Here is a 9,098-nt window from a genome sequence, read left to right on the forward strand (position 1 = left end):
GCAAATAGTGACAGATATTACCATGATTCATGTGGAAGAAGTTATCAGCTGAACTCTAACTCCAGATAAATTCTTCCTAAATATAAGTGACCTAATTGAAGGTAATGAACAGCAGAAATATGAAGACATTTATTTTCCAGTTCTGTAGTGAACACTCCCTCTAGAATATTGCAAGTGCATACATGCATCAACAGAAATACCTGATGTGATCAGACAAGTAATCAGACTAGCAATGTAAATATAAGTCTTTATTTACTATCTTAAGAAGTCTTTCTGCTGTGCCATTTGCACCTGGACATGTCTGTCTCGCATTGGCCTTTTTAGCCACCAGTGCACTTGTAGCAAATGTGGGTAGAGTCCTTCCCAAATCTTCGTTCGTGAAGCCTAGCCATGATTCACTATCTTATTTCCTCATGGAACTGCTGGCCTCAGTCCAGATGAGGTTAAAGATGTGTGTAATTTCAGCACATCTGTAGCTCCATTGTAGCCCATGGAGAGAAAATTACAACTTGTAGTTCTTTTTCCACATGTACTGTAAATAGTATTATAGTAATGTGAAAGCAGATGATTCATACAAAAGGTTTGTGTGTTTCTTGGTTTAGTTCACCATATTATTAAATATCAGCACAGAGGCCTCTTTCTTCCACTTTCCACCTCTGCAATTGATGCCCATGTGATTTTCAATGAGCATTGATGGGGTACACAGTATGAAGTAGTTAGTAAACTGTAAATTGTACAGCAACATCCTTGTATAGATAGGACTCCTGTGGCTCTTCAGAGAGGTAGATATGCTCAATACCTCTGGATTTGAAAATCTACTAAATACATGGAGTGAGACAATGTGATCACCCAACAGAATGCCTTGCCTATTGGTCAGAGATCAGGGTGAATGATCTGAATGCTACTGTCAAATGAGACTGAGATGTTGACAAACTGGACAGTAATTTTCATCTTTGCACCATAATAATTTCTTCATACTACTACATATGCTCGGCCTCTTTGAAAGCATCTGTTTACCTGACTTTTAGTTGTGTAACATACCCAGTGATAGAGTGGTCATGTAAATAATATTCTAGAGATACTAGTGTACACAAATCTGGTCATATTTTCAGAGTCTGGTGCATGTCGACCTCACCTAATTAGGAAATTTATGTTGTATGTTGTGAATCATAGCCTGCACCTGCAGTTCAGATTCTCCTTATGCTGTAACATAATCTGGTTGCAGCATTCTAACTTCGAGCAATCTGGAAGTATTTTAGGAAGATCACAGTATAAAATATGGCTGTCAAATGGTAGGATTTTCAGCAGTTTGCTGCCAGCAGGCTCTGTGTTTTCTGCTGTCAACATGCCACAGAGTAACAGGGCTGACCATCTGAGATGTCAGAATATTAGGAGAGTTGAACTAAACAGAGGACTAAAGAGTGAGTTTCAAATACAAAAGAAGGTCAGGCAAGGTTTTTATATCCATGACCCTTTTGTCTCCAGTGTCTTCAGAATAGAAATCTGGTAGGACATTATTAGTCAGTGTGAGTAAAGTAAAATACTGGATGTGATTCACTGCATGTTGGCTGCTAATGTAGCATGAGGTGAGGAGGTCAAATTGGAAAACTACGCTCCTTCCTGAGTAGCAAAGTGGTAGCAAATGTTTGAAGATAGTGCATGGTAGGTCCAACAACTTTGTCAATAGGTTTTTGCAGGTCTTGACGTTGACAGCCAGCGTTATAAGCTGGACAGAGATCTACCAAGAGAAACTATGAGATAGACCAGGTATGGACTGTATTCCACTAAGAAACTAAACTTAAATTACAGGAGAAATTACAATAGTGAAACATTCAACTGCAAATGCCAGTTATGGCAATGTTACTACTGAATCAGTTTTCGAGTTATATTCAAGTTCAGAAAAGTCCTAAGAATTAATGCCCAAACAGATGTCGTCAAGTCAGAGTATTTACAAGCTCAAATTTCAGGGAGATCATTGACATACTTGTTTAAAAGAGCTGGCACTATTTCAGAGCCTAGGTAGTTCTTTGAGTTTAAGGTTTGCTGAGTACCATTCATGAACACTGCTGAGCAGTGGTTATAAAAATAAGCCCTAGATTTAAATGAGCTAATTTAGTCCATTTTACTAGAGAACCAATGAGCTGTGCCATGTTTGTAGGCAGAAGTAAAATGCAGGACAGTATCGCATTTTGCCTTTTTTGTTAGTTTTCACTGTGGACTGTTGGGGGAAGACAGTACCTACAGCAATCACAGTGAAAATCATCTGTCTCTGCAATGAGAAAGCTGCATATCATTGAGAAGATCCACTGAAGAATGAGATATCCTCATGCTTTGTAGCAAACAACAAGCAATATTACAGCATGATAATTACCTCTCTGGCATAGATGATACCTGCTTTTTACAGTCTGGTCATTCTGTATTTAGCAATCTGGGTCTGAGTGCAACAGCCAAGATATTTGAGATGTCGTCCTGAAGAGGTAGCAGTTTTTGAATTCTTGCATGCTTTCTCTAATCTATTCATCAAGATACATTCTTGAGTATTAATGTATGCAGCATTACCATATGGACTAGTTAGATGGATCTTAAGCTGTGACTTAGAGGATACCAAGTAATCCCAGTTTTATCTGTGGCCTCTTGATGACCACCCACTCAGAGGTTTATGCCCTCTACAGGGCTTGTAGAACATTTCTGGTCTGGTTACCAGTGTCCCAGTGTTGAGGAGAATCTCAGTGTGTTAGTTTTATTAAAATAAATATCAGGAATATGGACAGGCAGAGAGTTGAAAATAAACAAAATACCAGGGCCAGCATTCATTTTAATTATATTTACTTATCCCCATATGAAAGCAGTAGCACTCACCATCTATTTAAGTCACTCACTAACTGCATGATTCGTAGGGCTAGGTTAACCTTGACTGTGAATTTCCCTTGGAAACTGGATGTTGACATGTTTGAAGTTCCTTTGTTCCCATCTGAATGGCCCTGTAGAGGGAGTACTTCCAACTTATTTAATGAGATGATCAGTCCTTTCAATTTATTCTAATTTATTTTATAAACAGAGAATACAGTGCAGAATAGACTGATCTGGGATTGTACCAGTAAGAGGATATCATCTGCATGAAAAAGGATTTTTATCTTCTCCTGTCTTGAGTCCACTCATTCCTCAAGAATATAGACCTGTCAGACTGATGTAAAAAGAGACACTCCTGAATAGTTCCTTGAAAGAGGGTAAAAAAGGTAGGAAGGAAAAGAAATGTTTATTGGGGTACTAGACTTGTAACTATTTCACATGTGGACATATATGACCATATATCTTAGGTATTTTCAGCCCATGTTCAGATACTTCTAAGTGGTCCAGCAAAGGCAACTAAAAATCAGAGGGATGTTGTCAGTTAGAATTCACTCTTCAGGGATCTGCACTTCCATAAGAAAATATTGATGAATCAAAAACTGGACAAAACTTGCCAACTACTGGTCTAGATAATATTTTCAATGTGCAGATAGGTCAGTCAATCAAAACCTTCTGCTTAGAGAAAAATGGCCCCCAAGGACTCTGCAGTGTAGATGGGATGTTAATATTAATCACTGATGGTTGTCTGAACTTTTTAGAAAATAAATCTAACCAGATTAGTCTAAACCCTGTCACCCATGACCTCATCAAACCTCTTATCAAACATAGCCTGAAATAATTTTTTACGAGGAAGATAGGCAACTATCTACTGTGAGTCTGCACAGCTTTTTCCAATTTAAGAACAGATTTAAAGGCTTTTCTTCTTGCTGGTTGTAATCTTTCTGCATCTTCTCCAAATAACTGCTTACCAGCTCAAAGCTGAGAGTTTTCTTGAGAGTTTGGTGGACTTCTCAAGGTACAGCAACAGAGCTAAGGGCTTTGGCACTGCTCTTTGTCTTCAAAGCCTTGTTTATCTCCTCTGGTTGAGAAGGATAGATAAGCCACACCTACAGTTCTGCTGTGAGAGTCTGCAGTTGTTACAAAGCCACACATTTCCTCTGTGCTACATGGTGAATCATTTTTGTAAAGTATAAGTCAAAATTTCAGAAACTGCTCAGTGATTGCTTTTTGATTAGTAATAACTCACCTAATGCAAACAACATTGTTTTCAAACCAATTGGGATCTCATCTTTACTCTCCATGGAGTAATTCTTTTTTGCTCAAAGCCCCACAGGACTGAGCTTAAAAAGAAAAAAAAAAAAGGAGCAACCTCAGGCTGAACTGAGAGAAACCTATTTGCTTCATGATAGTGCTAAACTATTTGTGTAAGATTTTGTTTGGAATGTCTCTCAGAGAAGTGTGGTATGAAGCATTTCCCTAAATCTCTGACCAGATCCCACTGGTCCTCTTCCTCCTTACTGAGAGCAGAACAGTGCCCGATTCTTGTAAACCGTCTTCCGCATGTCCTATACTCTTTCTTTCCAAAAGAAAGAGTGTTAGTCTCCATCTTCCTACAGGCTGAGTTTTTAAAAAAAAAAAAAAAAAAAAAAAAAAAAAAGACAGGATCTTTGATGCACAATAAGAGATTGTTCTTGGCTTAATACCATTATTAGGTATAAAGTCCATTTTGTATTCAGAAATGGTGCAGAGGAAGCTGTCTGTGAATAGGTAGAAAGGAGAGGCGGGAAGAAAACCAGGTATTTTTAATAGAATACTAACATTCTCAGATAAAACATTTAATGTTTTATAAATATTGTTTTGAACAAGACTTTAGCTTATCAAGTCCACTTGTGAGAGGGGGCTGAACTGAAAAGCTCCTCCAATAGATGGAAATTAGCACTGCATTATTCAGACATGAATTTCCTCATGAGTTTTCATTTTATACAAATAGGCTGCGTGTTTCCAGATTTACAGTAAAGCCCAGTGCTAGAAAAATCGTTGAGGCACAGTGAAATTGCATGAGGAAGGCTGGAGGATGGACTGAAAGTAGTGTGTAGCTGAATTTAAAATATCATCAACTACAGAATTCTTCCTCAATTTTCTGCTAGATATTGCCAGTGCACAGGGATGAAAATAAGGCAGGAATAAGGCAGGTGGAACAGTCAGACTTTCTAACACCACTTTACTGCCAGGAATTGTAAGAAGAAGAAGGGAGAACTCAGGAAAAGCAAGTGTATTAGTGCTGTGGATACTCTGACCCAGTAGCAGCAGCCGCTGAAACCGGTCCTTGTTTTCTCTGTCTGAAACAAAGAGCAAAGATCAAAGTTTAATCGGAGTCTGCTACTTTTCCCTACCCATTTGCTCTTCCACCTGCTCCCTCTGCTGGTAAAGTCAAGGACACCTAAAGAAAAGAAAATGAGAGTTTAAAGGGAAGACAAAATGGTGGGTTTACCGTTTAAAGTTTGACGATGAACTGAAAATTGAATTGTAGTAACCCATCTCTAAAAAATAATTGATGTCATCTTGTCTCCATAATCTTTGAAGGGAGGGATTGTCTGTTGTAGTAATACTGGATTTCTTTCAAACCTTTTCATTAAAAAAAAATTATCCTGTTGCCCTTTTTAAGTTTTAAAGTTTCAAAGTTTCAGGAAAGAAAATAGTGTAAACCAGTTTCTGACTTCAGTGATGGTTTTCATACGTTCAATTTTGTCCTCTCTTCCATCATGTTCTTAAAGCACATAATGGAAAATCACCACCACTTGTTTTTATCTGTCATAATTGAATCTTACATGTTTTCTTAGGGAAATTCTCCTTGTGCTATTTAAATCTTAAAACCAAATCAAGATATTTGATGCAAAGGAACATTGTCTGTCCTCTTTTTTAAAGGTGAATTTTCACAGTACAGCTGTCACAAAATGTATCAGTCCCCCTTGTCCCTTTCTCTCCAACACACTCTCTAATTGCATTTCTCATACCTTCCCTTGTGCTAGCTCTGGCATTCCTCCAGCTGCAGACTGAGCCAATTCATCTTCCTAAACAAGCAAAAATTCTGTTTTGGGTTTTGCTAGCTTCATTTTATCCCATTTCAATGAGGTGGATAAGCTGAGCACAAGATCAGAAGACAGCTAGAGACAGCTCCAGAGATGGTGCAGAGTCATGCCATGAATTATGAGACCTACTCAAGCAGTATGGTGCAACTTTCACACCAAATTCTGGTGGAAAGAGACAGTAAACACTGCTGGTGGGTAAAACTCAATGAAGACTCTCTCCATGTGAGCAACTGGTCCTTTAATAGGCTTGGAATGAAATGTAAGACTCCCTGAACATCTTGATTAAAGCTAGTTGCCAGTAGCATTAGCTGATTAGAAGCCTGACTAAAAAGGCAAAGTGATCTCTTGCCCTCCCTCACTAGCTCCTTCTGCTAGAGTTTGTCAGGCTAGATGTTATATTAAAGGTTCACTACCGATGCTACTGTGTTCTCCTTAATCATCAGCTAAGGTCACAGCTCTCCTTTCTGCGCATCCCCTCTTCAAGATCACAATTCTCAAGCTGTTTCTCCCTGATCTTCCCTCAGTTTCATTTTGTCTCAATAATACTCTCTCTGGTGCTGTGTCTGAAGTCTGTGATGCTTCTTTTCACAAGGAGGTTCTATTTTCAGCTTCCCTTGTTCTCAATGACCAACCATGCATGCTCACTTTATTAAACACTTTCTTACCTCAGTGACATCTTCAGATATTTTCTCAAAGTCATTTTTGTCATGAAGTAATACAAGAGGGTCAGATGCTCCTTGTTCAGCTACCTCAATTACAAGGGAGTGAAAAACAGCCTCTCTTTTTTGTGCCGAATCTGACAAATAAGGAACACTCTCAGTACTCTTAACAGGAAAGGCAAGCACTGCGGAAAAGCATTTGATTGGTGAAAGATGAAGAATATGTGATTTGTATGGATTTTAGAATACAGGGAAGGGAGCTCTTGAGCTCTGCAGTTACTGTCTGCTTTCTATCAAACTACTATGCAATTTCTGAGTATCATGTTAGTCTTCAACAAAAGAGCCAGGTAAGTATGGAGGATACTGGAGAGTTTAATGTACAACATAGAACAGAGCATGAGGACAGTGCTTTTAAAATTCACTTTCTGCAGACATTATATCACCTGAATGTTCTTAGACAGCAAACATAAAAGGACGTGAGAACAATCCAAGTTAATTCCCTTTTACATTTAAACAAAGTGACTCATGGAAAATATTTTCTATGTGGAATAGAAGGCTGTCTGGAAAAATGATTTTGTACTGTGAGAAGCCCTGTACAGGATGTGCCTTACTATGGATGAAACTGTCACCCTACGTGTTACCACCTGTGTTAGACACATCTGTGATTTTGTGATAATTGACAACAATAATTTTAAACTAGCCCGTAAATTTATGTTTGTTTTCTATGTCTTTTGTTTATAAATAAATATCTGTATCCTTAAATAGAATCAGAACTGTTACCGAATTACAGGGACTGTTAGGGCAAAGTGTTACTCTATCACCTAATTTTGGTTATTTTCAACACTTTTTGAAATTTTTTTAGATAGTCCCAATTCATCTTCATTTCATCAGTGACAGTGAATGTGGATTGCATTGAGTTTCTTTACACTAGTCTTCTTCTGTCTTTAGATTTCCTGTGTGAATGTCTTGTAGTGTATATGCTACCTCTGTCCCCATTAATTCTGTAAGGTGGGATTCTTTTTTGTTTTTATCTGAGCAGTTTCCCTACATTCTGTCAGTATGTGTTTATAATTTCCGCCTTAATGTTGATCCAGCTACACTATTTGCTATACACACCACACAGAACTCCTAATTAGTATATGTTTTCTAATACTGAATTCATTGTGATCATGAAGATGAAAGGATGAACCTAACAAAATTATGACCATCTGAGAAGCGATTAAACAGGAAACTCCCCTGCATTGTGATTGAAAGGAAATGAGTGGGTGTCAGCCTACTGAGTTGTTCCATATGAATCAAGCTATAATGGGTCTGTTTTTCATGTGTCTTAAAGGAGGACTCAGATTCATCCTTTAAATCTCTTGTCTCTGTTGACAATTTAGAGGAAAGTAAGCTCACACCTCTGCATTCCCAGCCATACAGTAGAAGCTGACTTCAGAGTGAAGCAAACTGATGAAAAAGGAGTGAGGGATTTTTCGCGGTCCTTAATACTTCTGCTGTGTTATTGCAGTCTCTGCTTATCAACTGCCCTTTCCTTCCTCTAATTGTCTGATGTAATAGCCTCTTGTCCTAAATTTCTTTTGTAGCTCATCTGTTTCGAACCTGCAGTCTGTAGCTGACCTATTTCTCCTTTTTCACTCTTAGGTGGAGAATATTTTCCTTCAGTAATTTTTTTTGAGGTCCTAAATAACACAGCCAAGTGTTACTATATCTGAGCTTCACCCTTACAGTAATTTTTTTCGCTCTTGCAATCAGATCAGATTGATTAATTTGGTTCCTTTGTGAATGATCTTAACACAGAATATTTAAGGATTTCCCTGGCAAACTGTCTCTATAGTTTAAAACAAAATGTCCCTTTTTAAATATCTTAGTAATCTAAAGAAGCCCCATTGAGGATAGATTCGCTTATCTGGAAACCTATACTCTTTCAAATTGAAATGATTGTTGAAGGAATGTCATCACTGTGGATGGATGCAGTATATAAACATAAAAACTTAGGTGTGAAGAGAGAATCCATGAACAATCCAAAGATTGCTGGAAATGAACACATTATTAATAAATAGTTAGCTGTTCAGGTCAGTCTATCCTGACCTATGTAATGACTTATGTACTTTTCCTTTTATGTCATCACTGGTCTTTAATCACAATGCTCCGTTTCTTTGCCTTTCAAACACCTTCTTTAAACACATCAATTATTTTTATGAGTTACATAGAGAAGAGAGTATTCCCAATGAAACATGAAATAAACCATGTGTTGACTATGTTATCAATATCAATATCAGCAGCAAATACAGGAACCTAAGTGCAGCTTGTGTAGTCCAGTCAAATGAGAAGAACACATATTTGGTTTTATTTAGCATTCTACATGTTTAATGTTACATATTTAAAATTAGATGCTCCTTACTATTGTTTTTAAGTCTCATTTTATTAGACTCAATTTTTGAAAAAAAGTATTTCTTCCATCATCTATAAAAAGCATACACATTGTGAAATCACTCTC

Source organism: Chiroxiphia lanceolata, chromosome 1 (genome assembly GCF_009829145.1).
Source record: "Chiroxiphia lanceolata isolate bChiLan1 chromosome 1, bChiLan1.pri, whole genome shotgun sequence".
Classification (NCBI taxonomy): domain Eukaryota; kingdom Metazoa; phylum Chordata; class Aves; order Passeriformes; family Pipridae; genus Chiroxiphia; species Chiroxiphia lanceolata.